Raw genomic sequence first — 19,759 nt, forward strand, 5'->3', positions numbered from 1 at the left:
CCTGGGATCGAGTCCCACATCGGGCTCCTTGCTCGGCGGGGAGCCCGATGTGGGACTCGATCCCAGGACGCTAGGATCATGACCTGAGCTGAAGGCAGCTGCTTAACCAACTGAGCCACCCAGGCGTCCCTACTTTATAAAATTTTATTTGCCAATTCTATCTCCATGAAGCTAGGGAGGAAAAAAGAAAAAGTGACATAAAGACATCTTCAACTATTACTGCTGAATTTCTATTTCTCTAAATTTATTTCTTTTCCCAATTTTGTTAATTTTTTCTTCATGTATTTTGTGGCTTTAATTTTAGTTAAATATATGGTTATGAGTGTTATATCTTCCTAAGGATGACACTATTACCATTCTTAAAATTCTCTCTTTATCTATCTCTTGTAACATTTTTTTTAAAAGACCAATTTGTCTTATGTTAGTATAGGCATTCCAGCTTTCTTCTTATTGTTTACATGATACATCTTTTCCATCATTTTACGTTCAATTTATTTGTGTCTATAAATCTAAATGTGTCTACCCTAGGCAGCATACACTTTGTTCTTGTTTTTTTCATCCAGTGAGACAATCTGCCTTTTTATCGGATTGTTTAATTCACTCACATTTCATGTTATGGATATAGTTGAGTGTTGTTTATTGTAAAATAACAATCTGCCATTTTACTTTCTGTTTTCTGTCACATAATTTTTATTCCTTTATTTTTTCTTCTTAGCTTTCCGTTAATGAATACTTTCTAGTGTTACATTTTATTTCCTTTTTTCATTGTTTTGTGGTTATTTTCTTAGTGGCTGCTGTAGGTCTTGCCATATACATTTTAACATATCAAGGTCTACTTCAGATTTATATTAACTTAATTCCAGTAACTACAGAAATGTTACTTTTTTAGAGTTATTTTTTCTGCCTTTTAGTGCCATTATTGTTATACATATTGTATCTGTAAATGTTACAAACACAATAGTACATTGTTATAAGTGTTGATATATATAATTGTATGACTTTGAAAGAAGCTGAGAGAAGAAAAGAGAGCAAGTATATATTTATAGTGTTTATTATATTAACCTTCTTATTTATCACTCATGGTTCCCTTCATTTATCCCACACATTGGTGTTATGGGGTCCATGTGGGGTCATATCATTACTTCAATACAGCTTTGTTCCCACCAATCTCCTCTTTGCTGTTATTAGCAAATATATTACATTTCTCTATGTTATAAACCTAATAATACACTTGTATGTATGTAGTTTTATGTAGATGCTTTTAAAATCAAAAAAAGAAAAGGGAAGGAAGAAAGAAAGGGAAAGTAATATACATTTATAGAATATCTTATAATTACATATTTGTTTTACCAGTGCTCTTTTCCTTTGCTATTTGTCATATGATTTCCAGTTACTGTCTGAGGTCACTTCTCTCAGCCTGAAGACGTTTTGGGTTTTTTTTGTTTGTTTGTTTTGTTTTTGTTTTTGTTTTTGTTTTAGTATTTCTTGATAGTTGGGTTCTCTTACAGTGAAATCTTTTAATTTTTGTTTATTTTACATTGTCTTTATATTTCAGCTTCATTGTGCTACTTCTAGATTTCCTCTTTAGATAAAGATGTCTTTAGATAAAAATGTCCTTCAACATTTGACGATGGTGTTTCTCTGTATAACCCTTTGTGTTTTTCCTACTTGGAGTTTGTTGAGCCTCTTGGATGTGCTGACTAATTTTTTTATCAGAGATGGGAAATTTGGGTATTACTTCTTTGAATAAGTTTTTTGTGGTTTTATTTATTTGTTTACTTTTTTCTTCCTCTCTCCTCTCCTTGTTATTCCATTGTAGGTATGTTGGTGGGATTAACGTGTCATACATACTCTGAGGCTCTATTTTTCCTTCATTCTTTTTGTTCTTGCAGGTTTTTAAAAAAAATTTTATTTACATTCTAGTTAGTTAACATACAGAACAATATTGGTTTTAGGACTAAAATTCAGTGATACATCACTTACATACAACACCCAGTGCTTATCATAACAAGTGCCTTCCTTGATATCCATCACACATCAGCCCATCCCCCACCCACTTCCCTCCATAACCCCTCAGTTTGTTCTCTCTTTTTAAGAGTCTCTTATGGTTTGTTTCCTTCTTTCTCTTTTTTCATTCCCCCCACTCCCATATGGTCATCTGTTTTGTTTCTTAAATTCCACATATGAGTAAAATCATATGGTATTTGTCTTCTCTGACTGACTTATTTTGCTTAGCATAATACACTAGCTCCAACCACATGATTGCAAATGGTAAGACTCCATTCTTTTTTTTTTTTTTAAGATTTTATTTATTTATTTGACAGAGATCACAAGTAGGGAGAGAGGCAGAGAGAGGGGGGTAGGGGGAAGCAGGCTCCCCACTGAGCAGAGAGCCCGATGCGGGGCTCTATCCCAGGACCCTGAGATCATGACCTGAGCCAAAGGCAGAGGCTTTAACCCACTGAGCCACCCAGGCACCCCAAGACTCCATTCTTTTTGATGGCTGAGTAATCTAGTGTGTGTGTGTGTGTGTGTGTGTGTGTGTGTGTGTGTGCGCGCGTGCATGTATACCACATCTTCTTTACCAATTCATCAGTGATGGACATTTGGACTCTTTTCATAGTTTAGCTATTGTTGATAATGTTGCTATAAACATTGGGGTGCATGTACCACTTCAAATCTATGTTTTTGTATCCTTTGGGTAAATACCTAGTAATTCAATTGTTGGATTTTTAACTTTTTTGAGGAACCACTGTACTGTTTTCCAGAGTTGCTGCACTCATTTGCATTCCCATCAGCAGTATAAAAGGGTTCTCCTTTCTTCACATCCTCACCATTTTTTTGGTTACACACTTTTATTGTTTTTAAGAGCACCTTTAGATTTGAGCTTTCTCGTGCTATCTTTTAAATAAAGTTACTTCCTTTGGCAGACATACAGAATTATCTATTCAAAGACCTACCTTTTCTTCTAAGAAAAAAAAATCTCTGAGCTGTGGAACTGGGGTAGAGACTTCTGTATGTATGGTACCCTTCCTTTAGGAAGAGGTACTGAGTATAGGCAGTCACTTCTGGCCCTCTTGGCTTCCTCTCCCTTGATGGAACTTTCACCCTACAGAAGAGCTGGTGTAAAGGAAATCAAGGTCTCAGTCTAACATACGCACTTATGTTAGAGCCTCTATCCTATGAATAGGGGCTAGGTCAGACAGGAGACTATTACTTCTCATGAAGTCACCTGAAATCTAAAGGATGGGAACAGACTGTGATTCAAATGCTCCAGATTCTCGTTATTCTTACTGAGTTTTAGATTTTCTTGAGTAAATGTATATTTATTTATTGTAGGCCCTTATGCCAATTTCTATATACATTAAATGGTTGTGGCTTTTTAGGGCCCCTGGGTGGCTCAGTGGGTTAAGCCTCTGCCTTCAGCTCAGGTCATCTTCTCAGGGTCCTAGGATGGAGCCCCTCATTGGGTTCCCTGCTTAGTGGGGAGTCTGCTCTTGCCTGTGCCCTGATTTCTGTGCTCTCGCTCTCTCTCTCTCTCTCTCTCCTCCTCTCAAATAAATGGATAAAATCTTTAAACATAGATAAATAAATAGTTGTGGCTTTCTGGAATAATTGTTACCAATTATGCTTATTTGGCTGTAGAATGACTCCATAAAACTCCTAGTGCTGTCGTTCCAGAAATGGGACTCCTAAAATTAGTTACTTTAATTACATTGGGAAGAGAGAACTAAAACGATTAAAAACTCAAATGGTAGTGGTGAAGTGAGGGCAAAGGCTATAAACTACTCTTTTAGAAGTTTTGATGCAAGGTAGGGTAGCTCTAAAAGTATAGAGAAGAAGTACAGGGGTGGAGAGGTTTTTTTTGTTTTTGTTTGTTTGTTTGTTTTTTAAGCTTTTCCTTGAGTAAACAGGGGAGGAAAGATTAATTGGAAAAGCCTTTGTATATCTTTTGATTAAAAAAAAGGTATAATAGCATGTCTTGAGATGAAAGACAGGAAACTTAAAGAAGTTACGAAATCTGGCTTTGATCTTGCTAAAGCATTGATTCTCATGCATGTGCAAGGCAATTGCACAATAGAATTTTCCAGTGCCTTTTTTTTCCCTCCCTCAGAAGCAGATCTTAATCTAAGGGCTCAATGCAAGCAGATTATTGAAAGTTACCAGGTACACAGATGGGATGAAGTGAAGAGGGAAGAGAAGGAGGTGTCATTAATGACACTATCACAGTGGCAAAGTAGAGCCTAATCCCTGGAAAGCTCTGGAAAATAATGCAAAAGGCATGTACAAGAATTCTCCCTTCCAAGGAAGGAGGAGAGCTATATATCCTCACACCAGTGAGTCACTGGTAAGTGTCTCTGCGGGTATCAATTTCTGACCATTTTGGCCTGATGTCAGCTTCAGCAAAGTGGATTCTGGTAGCCTAAATGTAGCTCTTTGACAAAGATGCAAAAACTAAATGTGGCAAATTATGCTGGTATGCATGGAAATTAGGGACAATGCATCAACAGTGCCTACTACACAAGGGAGTTTTTCTTTTTCTTTTTTTAAAGATTTTATTTACTTGACAGAGATCACAAGGAGGCAGAGAAGCAGGCAGAGAGAGAGGAGGAAGGGAGGAAGCAGGCTTCCCGCCGAGCAGAGAGCACGATGCGGGGCTCGATCCCAGAACCCTGGGATTATGACCTGAGCTGAAGGCAGAGGTTTTAACCCACTGAGCCACCCAGGCGCCCCACAAGGGAGTTTTTCAAACCCACTTGTCTGTACTCTTCTCTTTCCTCAGCCACTACCCTGAATTCTGATTACCCTTGAATTCTGATTACCACTATTGAGAAAAGGTGTGTATAAACATGTCATCAAGATGCCGCAGAATTTAATAGCCTCAGCATATTAGTTAAAGGCCACAGAAGTCAAATGAGACAAAGTTTCCACTGGGACTGAATAAGACCATTGTGAGACTGGGAGACTGGGGGGGAAGGGGGGAAGAGAAAAACACTTTTTTAGATTTCTTCAGTGAATATGATTGAGTCCACAAAAAGGACCTAAGTTTCCTGAAATTGAGATGAAAATTGCAAGAATTTTAAAAGATCCAGTCAGCACTATCTTGACATGTGGTAACATTAGACGTTAAAAGGAACAAAAGCTAAGAGTGTGAGTGGAACAGTAATCACGATGTATGGGTTGATGTGAATTAGTGTGAGGCTAAAGAGACAGGGGGCTCAAAGATGCTAGAAAGAAGAGCGGGACTGAAATGAGCATGGGATTAGGCTAAATAGAGAGGTAAAGGAAGACAAAAGACACCCTAATGTACTGAGACTCCTGAAGGGGAGGGGAAATCAGAGGTTATCTGAGGACAAAGCTTAAGTGCAAGAAATATGGGAGGAAACAGATCTGGCACAAAGAATCTAGATAGAGGTAGAGCCTTGAGATTTAATCTTCAAAGTGGAGAATTCAGAGCGGTCAGACTGACTGAAGTGGAGACAAAAAGTTTTGGAAATATGCAGCTTGAGAAATTATGAGGCAAAGAAAGGTCTCTCATGAGTCATTTATGTGTGTAATGGCAAGGGATCAAAGAGGAAGAAAATCCTTGACCTAGTATTAAAGTTATAAAAAGAGGGGCACCTGGGTAACAGACCGGCTTCTCCCTCTCCCTCTGCATGCTACTCCCCTTGCTTGTTGTTCTCTCTGTCAAATAAATAAAAATGAATAAAATATTTAAAAATAAATAAATAGGGGCACCTGGGTGGCTCAGTGGGTTAAGCCTCTGCCTTCAGCTCAGGTCATGATCTCAGGGTCCTGGGATCGAGCCCCACATCGGGCTCTCTGCTCAGCAGGGAGCCTGCTTCCCCCTCCCTCTGCCTGCCTCTCTGCCTACTTGTGATTTCTCTCTCTGTCAAATAAATAAATAAAATCTTTTTTAAAAATAAGAATAAAAAATAAATAAATAGAATGAAGTTATAAAAAGAGATGATATGAGATGTTTTGTAACCTGAAGATATTACAGTAAAGATCTGGAAAGGATGGCATAATTTTTCAAAATCGCACATCAAAATTATTTTGATATTTAACACAGAGATGTAATGTTTTATTTAGTATTACAACTTTGGTCTTTCTGACTCACACAGAAGAAATTCAACCAAAAAGAAATTATTCTTCAGTCTCAACCATTATTTTAAGATTTTCTACTGGAATGATAACTTTTTAAATTGTATAGTAAGCTCCCATTGAATAGAATTAGACTGTCACCTGAGACATTTAGTTGAGAGTTGACAATTCACGCAGTGAACATTCTGTTTCCATTAAGCATTTGCTCCAATACGGAAGCAGTAGGTTCAATCTTTCCTCTACAGAGGTGGAGTTGGGAATGATCTTTAAATTTTAAACTTTAGCTGTCCACAAGTTAATTACTTCAGAATTACCCATTGAACAACCAATTACTAAAGTGAAGCCTGTATTTCAAGATGATTTTAGGGTCTTTTATGTCCTAAGAATCCCTGTCCTGGGCACTGAGAATCCCATGGAGAACAAAGACATGATTGCAGTTGTCTAAGAGGACAGCATGACAAACTGGAGCAGATAGTAAAAAATGTGATTACTGTGGAGAAAAAAGAAATAAAGAGGGATTTTTTTCCCCCTACTTAACTTTTTAGTTTAATTGTCAGTAAATAGATGAACATGAAGATTAGACTGACAAAGCAAATGATCTTCCTTTCAACATCTACCTGAACTCCCAGTGAACAAACTACACACAAAGTTTTACTTAATGATTTACAAATATAAGAAAAGTAATTTTGGGGGCGCCTGGGTGATCAGTGGGTTAAAGCCTCTGCCTTTGGCTCAGGTCATGATCCCAGGGTCCTGGGATCAAGCCCCACATCGGGCTCTCTGCTCAGCGGGGAGCCTGCTTCCACCTCTCTCTGCCTGCCTCTCTGTCTGCTTGTGATCTCTCTGTCAAATAAATAAATTAATTAAATCTTAAAAAAAAAATAAAAGAAAGAAAAGTAACTGTTTACTGAGAACCTACTATATACCCAAGTCGTTAATATACATGAACTCTAATTGGTGATAGCACCAAAGTGGGAAATTGCTATTTTTCATAGAAACTTGAGTTTAAGCCTTCACTCCCCCACCCCGTCAGTTTGCCACCTTCCACTGTATGGAAATCCTCACAACACATCTCAAGAGAGGTGTCACTGATTTCATTTTATCGATAATGAAACTGAGATCAGGTGGTTAAATAAATTGCCAAAGGCCTCACAGCTTCTAAATGCAAAAGTTATAACTTGAACCCAAATTTTGTGGGTTGTTTTCTTTATGGTGCTTCAAAGATTGTTATGTTTCTCTTTTATATCTATGCTGCATACTGAATATACTGAATATTTAAAAAAAAATCCCTTCCTCCTTTGGTTTCTTACACATTTTAGAGCTTCTTCTACCTCATTTTTTTTCTTTACTCAGATTTATGTCCGAGTAAAAAGAAGAAAGGGTATTTTAAGACTACCCACAGATCGAGCCCCACATCGGGCTCTCTGCTCAGCAGGGAGCCTGCCTCTCCCCTCTCCTCTCTCTGCCTGCCTACTCTCTCTCTCTCATTCTGTCAAATAAATAAAAAGATTAAAAAAAAAAAAAAGACTGCCCGCAAACATTTCTGGCTGGGTGATTACACAGCCAGGCTGACATAGAGGTAGGGAGTGAGTAGAGCATTCGAAACTGATATTCCCAGCATTAGGTTCAATATTCTTAATTCCTGTTTTATATTCCCTGTGCAGGTCCTGAGCCAACTGGTCCTCAAATTCCTTTCTTGGTCTGGGTCTATTTTGCAAAAGAATGAACTTCACAGCCACTTGGCGTATTGCCAGTGTGGGACAGTGTGGGACAGCGGAGAGAAACTGAAGGGTGAGAGGAAGCCAGAAGACATGCTCTGGCTCGTCTCCTTGATAGCAATGCCTTGACTGGTAGCAGTTGCATTTCTTAATGGAGCTCCAGCTCCAGAAGTGTGGGTGACCTGGCCCCTGTGCTAAGATAGTGCTGCCTCTGTGTTTTGTCCCTCTGGGCTGAGATGGGGGCAATGGTGTTTTGCCATTGTTGCTAGCCTCTGGATGGCCTGGCTGTCCTCTTGGGCTTCTCAGTTTTTCATCTCCTATGTAACCATTCCCCTGCAATAAAGCCCTGCTGTTTTATTTTTATTTATTTATGTATTTTTTAAGATTTTATTTATTTATTTGAGAGAGAGAGAGTGAGAGAGAGCATGAGAAGGGAGAGTGTCAGAGGGAGAAGCAGACTCCCTGTGGAGCTGGAAGCCTGATATGGGTCTCCATCCTGGGACTCCGGGACCATGACATGAGCTAAAGGCAGTTGCATAATCAACCGAGCCACCCAGGCACCCAGTCCTTCTGTTTTAAAAACTTAGGTGGTTTTTCATATGATATCATTTTTATGTGGAACCTAAAAAAACAAGCAAATGAATAAACAAAGAAAAAGCAGAAACAGACTCATAAATCTAGAGAACCAGCTGATGGTGGGCAAAGGGGAAGAGGAGTGGGAGATACAGTCTTCCAGTTATGGGATGAGTAAGGCAAGGGGCTAAAATGCACAGCATAGTCCACAGTATTATAATATAGTCCATGGTATTATAATATAGTTGTATAATATAATCCATGGTGTTATAATAGTATTATTGTATGGTAACTGATGGTAGCTACTACACTTGGGATGAGCATAGCATAACAGAGAGAGTTGTTGAATCACTATATTATATACCCGAACCTGATGAAACATTGTGTGTCAACTCTATTTCAATTAAAAAAAAAAAAAAAAGAATTCAGTTAGTTTTTGTTTTCCTGATTGGATCTTGACACTTACCCCAAATACTTTATAATTCCTTATAAAGACCCATGCACTTTTGATGGTATATTTAATAAGTATACATTTAATATATATACTCTGTGCACTTGTGAGTGTATATTTAATAAATATCTTCTTAGCCAACCTCTATGTTTCATGAGGGCAGAGACCAGGCCTGTCTCCTTCACCCCTGTACTGTAGTAATTGCCAGGTGAGAGGTGTTTAATACTTACTTGTTGAACAAATAAATGGATAAATAAGATGTGACGTACAGTTTTTTCTCTCTTCAAAGTATCTGTCATCTCCTCACTTATTCTCGCCCTGAAATAACAAGGTAAAATAACAACAAAAGTGGCTGTTCTTCTGCACATTCTGACGCAGCCTCACATCATTCAGGAAAAGTCAACTCATACACAAAAATTAAGTAACATCTGCCTAAATGATTAACATAAAAGTGCAACACTTGTAAGTACTGAAGAATAAAAGAAAAACTTCGTGAAACCAACTTGAGAAGCTGAAAGTGGGACGTTAAACCTGATTTGGCTTTATAAAACCAGAGAAAAACCAAGTGAGCGCTGAACCAGTTTCCTTTTAAATGGAAACTTGTTCTTTTCTGTTATCTTTTTCTGTCAAATGATTTGAATTTGAATGAATCATACCAATGACTCAAATGTTTTGGAAGGCATTACTATTTATCAAAGTCAGTAGGAGAGAAGGGAGAATTTATTTTGAGAGTTGAGAAATCTTAGTATGTATTATTCTGTAAGAGTACAAAGACGTGTGCACTCTTTACAAGTCACAATCAGAATTTGGGCAGGTCCTATAGATTTTTCAGATATGTTTTCATGGAAGCAGAGCTGGCTGTGTATCTTCTTGGCTTTTATGGACCACCATCTAGCCTTCTTTCTTTTCCTTCTTTATGAGGACAGTGGGAGGGCAGCACAGCGGGGGTGGGAGGAGGAGAGATTTGGGAGTTCAGTCTTTTTTGCTTGCTGTGGTTTTGAGAAAATAACTGAGTTTCTGCAAAAAGAAAGTGGAAGAAAGTGAAGCAATGCTTGAAGGAAGCAAAAATCATTTAGTCAGCACCAAAAAGCAATGAGCTGAAAATGATCTCTTTGTGCAAAGAAATTGCACAATATTAAATATTTCTCTGGAATCCAAATTCTTTTTTTTTTTTAAGATTTTATTTATTTATTTGACAGACAGATCACAAGTAGGCAGAGAGGCAGGCAGAGAGAGAGAGGGGGGAAACAGGCTCCCCGCTGAGCAGAGAGCCCGACACGGGGCTCGATCCCAGGACCCCGGGATCATGATCTGAGCCAAAGGCAGAGGCTTTAACCCACTAAGCCACCCAGGCGCCCCTGGAATCCAAATTCTTTTATGTAATGCGTCTTAAAAGCTACTCTGGAGTGTTCTTATGATCGACTTAAGGGATAGAGACACTTCCAGCTCTTTTGATGTAAACACAAAATTAAAATAGGTGCACTACAGATAGCCCAGAGAATAGCATACCCACAGCATAGCATAACAAACAGCCTTGGTATATAGCCACAGAGGATCCATTTAAAACAGGAGGCATGAGGCAATTGAAGAACGCAAAATAAACAAATAAATAAATATAAAAAGAAAATTTAATATTTTGTTGTTTAAGTTACTATTTTTAAAGGATTTCCACATATGTTATCATAAAACTCAACCAGACAAACGTGGCTCTGCTTTACCTTTTAAAGTAATCAAACAGGGCGCCTGGGTGGCTCAGTGGGTTAAAGCCTCTGCCTTCGGCTCAGGTCATGATCCCAGGGTCCTGGGATCGAGGCCCGCATCGGGCTCTCTGCTCAGCGGGGAGCCTGCTTCCTCCTCTCTCTGCCTACTTGTGATCTCTCTCTCTCTCTCTCTCTCTCTGTCAAATAAATAAATAAAATCTTAAAAAAAAAAAAGTTTAAAGTAATCAAACAGCTTTCGAGTATCTAGAGCATAGTAGGCAATGGCAATTCAACTTTTTTGGCTGGTATATATATGTGTGTGTATATATATACATATATATATATATATATGTCACACATAGGAGAGTTTTAAAAAATATGTATCTTTCAGATAAAGGCATGTTACTATGTTTACAGGAAAAATTCTCTCCAGTAGGTTAATTAAGCTACATGATAGCAACGATAGAATGTGTTGGAATCTTTGATCCTTTTCAACTTGAAGATTTCATCACAGAGTGGTTATAAAGGTTAGATGGAATAAGGCGTGTCAAAATTGCTTTGTGACCTAGAAGTTTCTTTCCAGATGTCATAAAGGATTAACTTAGGCCCTGAGATTCGAGGGAAAAACAGGCCACACTGTTTCATGCCTGAAAGGAATGACTTGGAGTCATTTCAACAGTTTAACTTTTGTATATCTGAACCCATCTGACTGCAGCATGTGTCTCAGTCCTGCAGCTCTGGAGAGGGACGAGGGAAGTTGTGCAACATGTGTGGCTGAGAGGTAGCAGCAGAGCTGAGTGGAAAAGAGGGAGGAGAACCATGATTTTATTTTTAAGTGGTGGCTTATATTTATCCCTTGACCCACTAAGCAGTGGGATGTTCCCTCCTCTGAGTTTGTGCAGTATTTTGTCCATTCCTCTTCTCAAGTGTGTGTAATATCCTTTTTCAAAAAAGTATTTTATTTTTAAGGAATCCCTCCACCCAGCATGGAGCTCAAATTAACAAACCTCAGATCAAAAGTCACCTGTTCTACCTACTGAGCCAACCAAATGTCCCAAGAGCAAGTACTATCATGATGGCTATTTCTCCCAGCAGAGCTGGGCATCTTGAGGACTGAATAAATTTTTGTCACATGAATAAAAGTGCTGTTTCAAAATTCACTTTTTTCCAGACTAACCAACTTTTTTTTTTTTAAGATTTTACTTATTTATTTGACAGAGATCACAAGTAGGCAGAGAGGGAGGCAGAGAGAGAGGAGGAAGCAGGCTCCCCGCTGAGCAGAGAGCCCAATGCGGGGCTTGATCCCAGGACCCTGAGATCATGACCTGAGCCCAAGGCAGAGGCTTTAACCCACTGAGCTACCCAGGCTCCCCCAGACTATCCAACTTTGATGACCACAGCCAAAATGAATAGCATTTACTAATTCCACCAACTCTTGACTACACATTTTGTTTTCTTTAAAAAATTTGCTATGCTAGATATAAACAAAAATGTGTTTGCTTGTACAGTCCTTGGACTTGAGGAACTGCAAATGCACTGAAGGAATTAGAGTTATAATGACAAATCACCCCGAAGTAGGAAATCATGGAACACTTAAAACTGTGGTAACATGTGAGTCTGAGTGTTAAAGGGTAGTAGTATTTTACTAGGCTAAAGTGTGGAGAAAAAGGCATTTCTGATAAGGAAGAGGATGTGCAAAGATGTGGAAGGATCCAGTAGTGTGGTTCATTCAAAGCTTTAGAAATGAAGCTCTTCGGCCGAAGCAGGGAGAATTACAGGACTCCTTAATGCCCACTGAGCTGCCTGCCTTTCTCCCTTTTTCTTGATTGCAGTTGTTGAGGATTTTAGAGGGTGATAGATTGAATTACCAACCCTATTCTTTATTTCTCCCTGTACCCACCCCTTTGCTATCTGCTTTTAAAAACTTATTCAAAAGCCATGCCTTGGGGCGCCTGGGTGGCTCAGTGGGTTAAGCCACTGCCTTTGGCTCGGGTCATGATCCCAGGGTCCTGGGATCGAGTCCCGCATCGGGCTCTCTGCTCAGCAGGGAGCCTGCTTCCCTCTCTCTCTCTCTGCCTGCCTCTGTCTACTGTGATCTCTCTCTGTCAAATAAATAAATAAAATCTTTAAAAAAAAAAAAAAAAAAGCCATGCCTTTCCCAGCTCCTTCACCTTGTCCAGTGTGGTAAGAGTAGATGTAAACCAGGCAGGAACGTGAAATGCATTTGAGAAGGAGGGTTTGCCTTTTTGAATTTTTGCTCTTCTACTCTTACTATGGTGAGAGCTTCCTGTGGGTAGCTACTGCCTCCTTTGCCTGGATTTCAAAATGAACACTCAGCAGAGTCACACCATGTGACAATGGATCCAAGAGTGAAATCTGTGCTGATTGCTATATGCCACTGAGATTTTGTGGTTCTTTTTTACGCAGTGTTGTTGTGGTACTTAGTTGGCCCGGAGCATATTAATACCTCTTTTCACAGCCTAATTTCAGAATCAATTGAGAGAGAAGGAGGGCAGGAAGAAGAGTGGGCGGGAGACAGGGAGTGAGAGAGGGAGGGGGACAGGGAAGGAGCAAAGGAGCAGATAGAGAGCAAATATCTCCTTTATTATGAAAATCCTGCCTTGAAGGATGAGGCTTAGGGGTATTTGAACCCTGGCTTCATGATACAGACCCTAGAATCACACAGCTCTCCTGCTCCAGCTGCAGCACTTTGTGCACACAAGGCTTTTCCTTGAAACTCCGCCAGGCCAAGAAAAGCAGAATGGCTCTATTTGGCAGGCAGATCCCAAAGGCAGAAGGATGGGAAGGGTGAAATACCCATATGTAGAGCCCAGTCTCAGGTTTACCCACAGGATAATTTCTATCAATAGAAGTGCCTGATGAATGCCGCTTCTCAGCATTCTGTGAGAGTTAATTTTTTTTTTCAAAGATTTTATTTATTTATTTGACAGACAGAGATCACAAGGAGGCAGAGAGGCAGGCAGAGAGAGAGGGGGAAGCGGGCTCCCTGCTGAGCAGAGAACCCCATATGGGGCTCGATCCCAGGACCCTGGGATCATGACCTGAGCCGAAGGCAGAGGCTTTAACCCACTGAGCCACCCAGGCGCCCCGAGAGTTAAATTTTAAAAAATAAATAGATAAAGCACCAATAGAGTGACTGATTTAGACTGCTCAGCAAACCTACTTGCCCATGTTCTTTCCCTACCCTCTCCTGCCTATATATCTATTTTTTCCCTCTTCCTTTTGATTGTCTTCCTGTCCCTCCATCTTTACAATTCAACTCTAAATTAATGATAATATATACTGTGTTGTATTTTACCAACTATATGTTCCTCAATTTACAGACTTAACGTATGAAACATTTATTTCCTTCTATAGTCATAGATCAAACTAAATTAAATTCCTTTCAAAAATAGGTTTGGGTATTCAATTGATCTTCATTATGGGGTCATTTGATCTTAACTATAAAAACGTCCATCCCTTCAATATTTTACTGTCAGATTTCTTACAGGTCTTCTATTTTTCACTTGCAGTTTTGTTTTTATAAAGAACACACTTATCCTAATTTAATATGTGTCTGAGCTTATCATGCTTTCAGTTTCAAATTTTTCAGGTTACATACTGGAACAATATGGAGGTGCTAAACAACACTGTTGTGTTTCCATTTTCAATGCTCATTTTTTTTTTTTTGGTGGAATTTAAACACTGATGTTGAGAAATTGACATGAGAGAAATATTAAAAAACTCAGCATTGGACCTAGGTGATATAGTTAGTAGCAAGTAGGAAAGGAGAGGAGAGGAGATGAAAGGAAAGGAAAGGGAGGAAGAAAGGAAGAAGAAAAAAAGGAATAAATTTAAAAGCTGTTACTTGCCAGGGTAATATACACATGAAAGAAGTGAATAAAGACTGTTAATAGAAAACAAAGAGGCGCCAGTCCCACTTGCCTCAGAACCATGAGAGAGAAACAGGAGCACAGGTAAGGACAGCCTACAATGTGATGGGAGTGGGGTACAAAAACATTTGAGGGGCGCCTGGGTAGCTCAGTGGGTTAAGCCTCTGTCTTCGGCTCAGGTCATGATCTCGGGGTCCTGGGATTGAGCCCCGCATCGGGCTCTCTGCTCAGCAGGGAGACTACCCCCCCACCCTCTCTCTGTCTGCCTCTCTGCCTACTTGTGATCTCTCTCTCTGTCAAATAAATAATGTCTTAAAAATTTTTTTTGAGTCCACTAACTAGGCAGTCTATGTGTGAAGATAACAAATATAAAACTTCTGTAGAAGTCACAAGTTTAAAACCTTACATACCAAAATGGTTTAGGAAGACAAAACACACAGTATGAAGATTTCAATCTATCATCAACACAGATTTTGAAAGCTCTTTACTAAGGCCAAATATTTCCTAAGATTTGGGGAAAGTATATTTTTGTTTTATAGATTAGTTTTTTTTGAACATTCAATAGATCTAGCTTTTCTTTTTCCTTTTGCACATAACTCCTCTGTAGAAGGCCTGCAGCACCCTAAGCATTAGAAAAGGGAAAGGCAGAGCTGTTCCTCCTTCAAAAGCAATAACACTTGCTTCTTTTAAGAACCTGCTTCTCTGATCTTCCCATATTTAGTAAAGTGAGGGCTAACAGAGGGAGATACATTAATAACACTGGCAGGTTTATGTAGCAATGCCCAAAGGTGAAAAATAAAGAAATTTGGATACAGTGTGCATTTTGGAGGAAACTTTCTAGATGTTTTTTCTGGGCTATTTAGGTTTTTTTTTTTTTTTTTTTTTTTTTAAATGTACTCCTGACAGTAGTGAATATTAATTTCCATCATATGGGACTTGTGACTTGATCTGTCTCTGATCCGTGTGGCAGGCTTGGGTTTATTCTGGCATCCTCAAACGGCTTCAGATCATGGGGTAAACATTTTTCTTGCCCCTCTCTTGAGCACTGTGGGTGGAGGGAAGGAGGTGTGCACTGCTTGAAGTACATGCCTTACATTTCCTCTTGTTTGAACAGAAAGACTTGGAACCATCATGCCAGAATATCCAGGTGGGATTTAGGAGGGAACTCAGAGAATCTCACCTCCTAGCCCGGAGCCAGATAACTCAACAATATCGTTGTAGTGCATATCTGATGCCCTTTGGAGTTTTAATCAGTTTTTCTTGCTGTTCTTGGTTAAGAGGTCTAGTCTCCAATAAAACACTTTGCCAATTCCAGAAATGGGAAAACTATATAGATACTAATAAATATAGACAAAAAATAACTTTTTATTGTGATGAATCTTTCAGCAGGAATGGATATTGAACTTTATTGAATTTGTTTTGGTTTCTAGCGAGATAATTATATATTTTGGCTTTGACTTATTGATTGAGTCAATTAAATGAATATATATTCTAATATAAAACTATTCTAGTATTTCTTAATTAGAGTCACTTAAAATAAGTGTATTACTTTCAGGATATGACTGAATTAATTTTGCTTAATTTTTATTTGGGGATCTAAGAATGTATGTTTATAAAGACTCACTTTAATTTTTAAGTGCAAGTTTGATTTCTTCAGAGATGAAAATGTGATGAAATCCCTTTGAGTTTTAAATTTTTAAATGATTTTTTTGGTTAATACTTCTATTATTACTTTGGTTTTATTGCGTTATATTCAGAGAACATGCCTATGCCACTTACGTTTTTTGTAATTTGAAACTTCCTCTGTGGCTCAATGATCAATTTTTGTAAATTTTCCATTGTTATTAAGAAATAAGTTGTATTGTTTATAGGGCACAAATTTGGGGAAATTGATACATTTTATTAATTATATCATCAGATTATCTAGAGATACAATTTCTGTCTACTTTATCTATCAAGGACTGAGAAAAGTATGTTATTTTCTATTAAAATAGTGTTTTGGGTGCTTTTCCTCTTAGTTTTGAAGTTTTGTTGTTTGTTTGTATGGGGGGCTGGGATGCCTGGGTGGCTCAGTCCATTAAGTGTATGCCTTCGGCTAAGGTCATGATCTCAGAGTCTTGGGATTGAGTCCTGTGTTGGGCTGTCTGCTCAGCGAAGAGTCTGTTTCTTCCTCTCCCTCTGCTGCTCCCCCTGCTTGTGCTCTCTGTCTCTCTGTCAAATAAATAAATAAAATCCTTCACAGACCTGTACCCCTGAAACAAATAATACATTATATGTTAATAAAAAATAAATAAATAAAATCTTATAAAAATAGTTTTGATATCATATATTTCAATGCAATATTTTTTAATACATGCAGATTACTCCTTAACCTATAAACACACGTGCTGTTCCTTGTGAATTTTATCAATTAAAAAATGACTGCCTTCATCCTATTAAATGCAATTTCCTTGAATTCTTTCCTCCCTGCTAATTATATCATCAATTCTGCCTTTAAAATTATATCTGTCTAGTATATTGTTTATGAACAACCCTGTTTGAGGAGTTCATTAAAAAATTTTGGAAAAAACTCTGATGTAAATTCTTTGTAGCTCAAGTTTCTTTCTATTCAGTAGGAATTAAAGTATTTTTTATTAGACTTGTAATGCTCTTTCCTACATTTTGAAACTGGAACACCAAAACTTAGGTGATATACTGATGAACAAATTTGAAATCTGTATCTAAGAAGCATGTCTTTATGATGAGCTAAGTAAACTATGTGGTGACTCTGAACATGTAGAAGATTACAGAATGATCTTTATTAAAAGATAAAGAGTTCTGAGCAATAATTTTAGGTTACTTTAAAATTAAAATAAAATATAAAAAATCTCTGATTACCTCTACTTGGATTTAAACCGAATTAAGTATAGTAACATTAGTTGGGTTTTCTAGCAAATTAAACTGATGACCACGGTGCCTTAAGTGGAAGAGAAAAAAAGAAAAGAAAACTTAAACAATCAAGGAGTGATAAGATTTCCTGGTAGTGGGACACCTGGGTGGCTGAGTGGGTTGGGTATCTGCCTCAGGTTCAGGTCATGATTCTGGGGCCCTGGGATTGAGTCCCCCATTAGGCTCCTTGCTCAGTAGGGAGCCTGCTTCTCCCTCTGCCTGTCACTCCCCTGCTTGTGCTCTCTCTGACAAATGGATAAATAAAATCTTAAAAAAAAAAAAAAAAAAAGATTTGCTGGCAGCACAAGCCTGGTATTTATCATGTTTTCTTTTGATTAATCATAAATGACTCCTCCAAAATGCAAAATAACAGAAAGTACACTATTTACAAGACTCATGATGTTGGTTGCTACATATGTTGTACCCTGTACCAGTACCAGCTAGGATTCTTGTTCTCCAATATCATAGTACAATTATGCACTTCTACCACCAGCATATTGGGATTCCTATTTATTCACATCCTTGCCAACACTTTATATTATCAACTTCTAACTTTTATCTATCTCATATGTGTGAAAAGTTTAAGCATCTTTGATGTGTTTATGGCCCCTTCATCTCCTTTGTGTGAACTGTCTGGATTCTTTCCCCATTTCCTAATTTTTTTCTTTTGTTGATTTGTAGGAAAACTTTTTATATTCTGGATATTAACCATTTATCAATCATGCATTTTCAGGAGCTCAACAGATCTGGGAGAGTGAGCTGAGCTATCATGTATCATAGAAGCCAATTAAAACAAGAACCCCAAAATGAGAAAGATGGGCATTTAATGACTTACTGCCATGATATGAGCAGGAGGCTACAACTGGAGAAAGCACTGACTCCTCACCTCCCTTCTATTTCTCCCCGTGGAAAGGTGCATCAGATAAGGGTCAGGTAAATCAGCCTAGACATGGGAGTCGTCTTCCTGTGGAGGGAGAACCAAACAAAATGCTCCATCAGTTTTATGAACCTTGGATGGGCAGAGGCTTAGGGGGAAGGGCTGGGAGTAGGAATGTACAGGCAGATGGAGACAAGTGTCTTCTCTCTTCCCCTCCTCTCCCTGACAAGGTGGTCTCAGCAGAGGTACCTGAAGAAGGTCTCTACCGGAGGCCCAGATACAGAAACCTAGGAATTTAAAACAAATATTCAAAGAGCACCACCGTGTGGGCCCTGAGTGCTTGACTGCAGCTCCCTCTGGAAGCCACCGAGGCCACCATGTGTAGGCTGCACACATCCAGTATGGGGAAGGCAGTTTCCTCCATGAGGCCTGTTGGGCACAGCCTTTGTAATCGTCTGTGATCAGAGCTGAAAAATCGCACATAGCGTTTTAGCCAGGAGCTGGACTCCTCTTCTGCTACAGATGTCTTCTCCCTGTATGTGGTTTATTTTGTAACTCCTTGGCGAAGTCAAACTTCTTTATTCTTTTTTTGTCCCGAAGTCATAATTCTTACACATTTCCTTATCATATTTAGGAGTTTTAATCTGATAATGATTTTTGTGTATGATATAACATATGGCTATAGCTTATTTTTCCATATTTATAACCAATGATTTAGCACCATTTATTAAATTGTCCATATTGTCTCTGTCGGTTAGCAATGACACGTGTCATCTAAGAACTTTCTGTTTATGTGTGCTTCTGTTTTTAGGCTCACTATTCTGTTCCTCTGGTCTTGTGTTTCATTCTGAGCCCACAGAATGTTTCAATTATTATTGCTTTATAATAAGCGTTGTTTATAATCGGGCAAATCCTTCCACCCTGTTCTTTTTCAAATTTGTCGTGGCTGTTCTTGGCCATTAGCTGTTGTGTATACATTTTCAAGCCATTTTGTCAAGTTGCATAACAAACTCGGGTGTGATTTTGAAATGAGTTCACATTAAATGTATAGGTTAAGATATGAAAGTAAATACCTTTACTGGAATGACTGGCCGGTTCAGTTGGTAGAGCTTGCCACTCTTGATATCAAGGTTGTGAGTCCAAGCCCCGTGTTGGGGGTAGAGTTTACTTAAAAATAAAATAAACATTTTTACTATATCAGAGTCTCTTCTGTATCTTTAATATCTTTAATATCTTTAATATCTTCTAATAACATGTTCTTATTTTCTCCACTAAGCTTATACATTTGTTTTATTAGGTTTTTTTTAAAATTCACTTTATTATTTTTACTTCTCTTTGGTATTTTTATTTGTTCAGTCAATGTTATGAATGCTATCTTTAAAATTATCATTTGCAATTGTCTTTTTAATGGAGATATATATATGTGTGTGTATATATATATAATTTCATCTCCAATTACTGTGCTTTTATCTGATTAAATCAGATAATTTTCTAGGGATTCTTTTCTTTATACA

Source organism: Enhydra lutris, unplaced genomic scaffold (assembly GCF_002288905.1).
Source record: "Enhydra lutris kenyoni isolate GAN:26980312 unplaced genomic scaffold, ASM228890v2 scaffoldscaffold17, whole genome shotgun sequence".
Taxonomy (NCBI): Eukaryota; Metazoa; Chordata; class Mammalia; order Carnivora; family Mustelidae; genus Enhydra; species Enhydra lutris.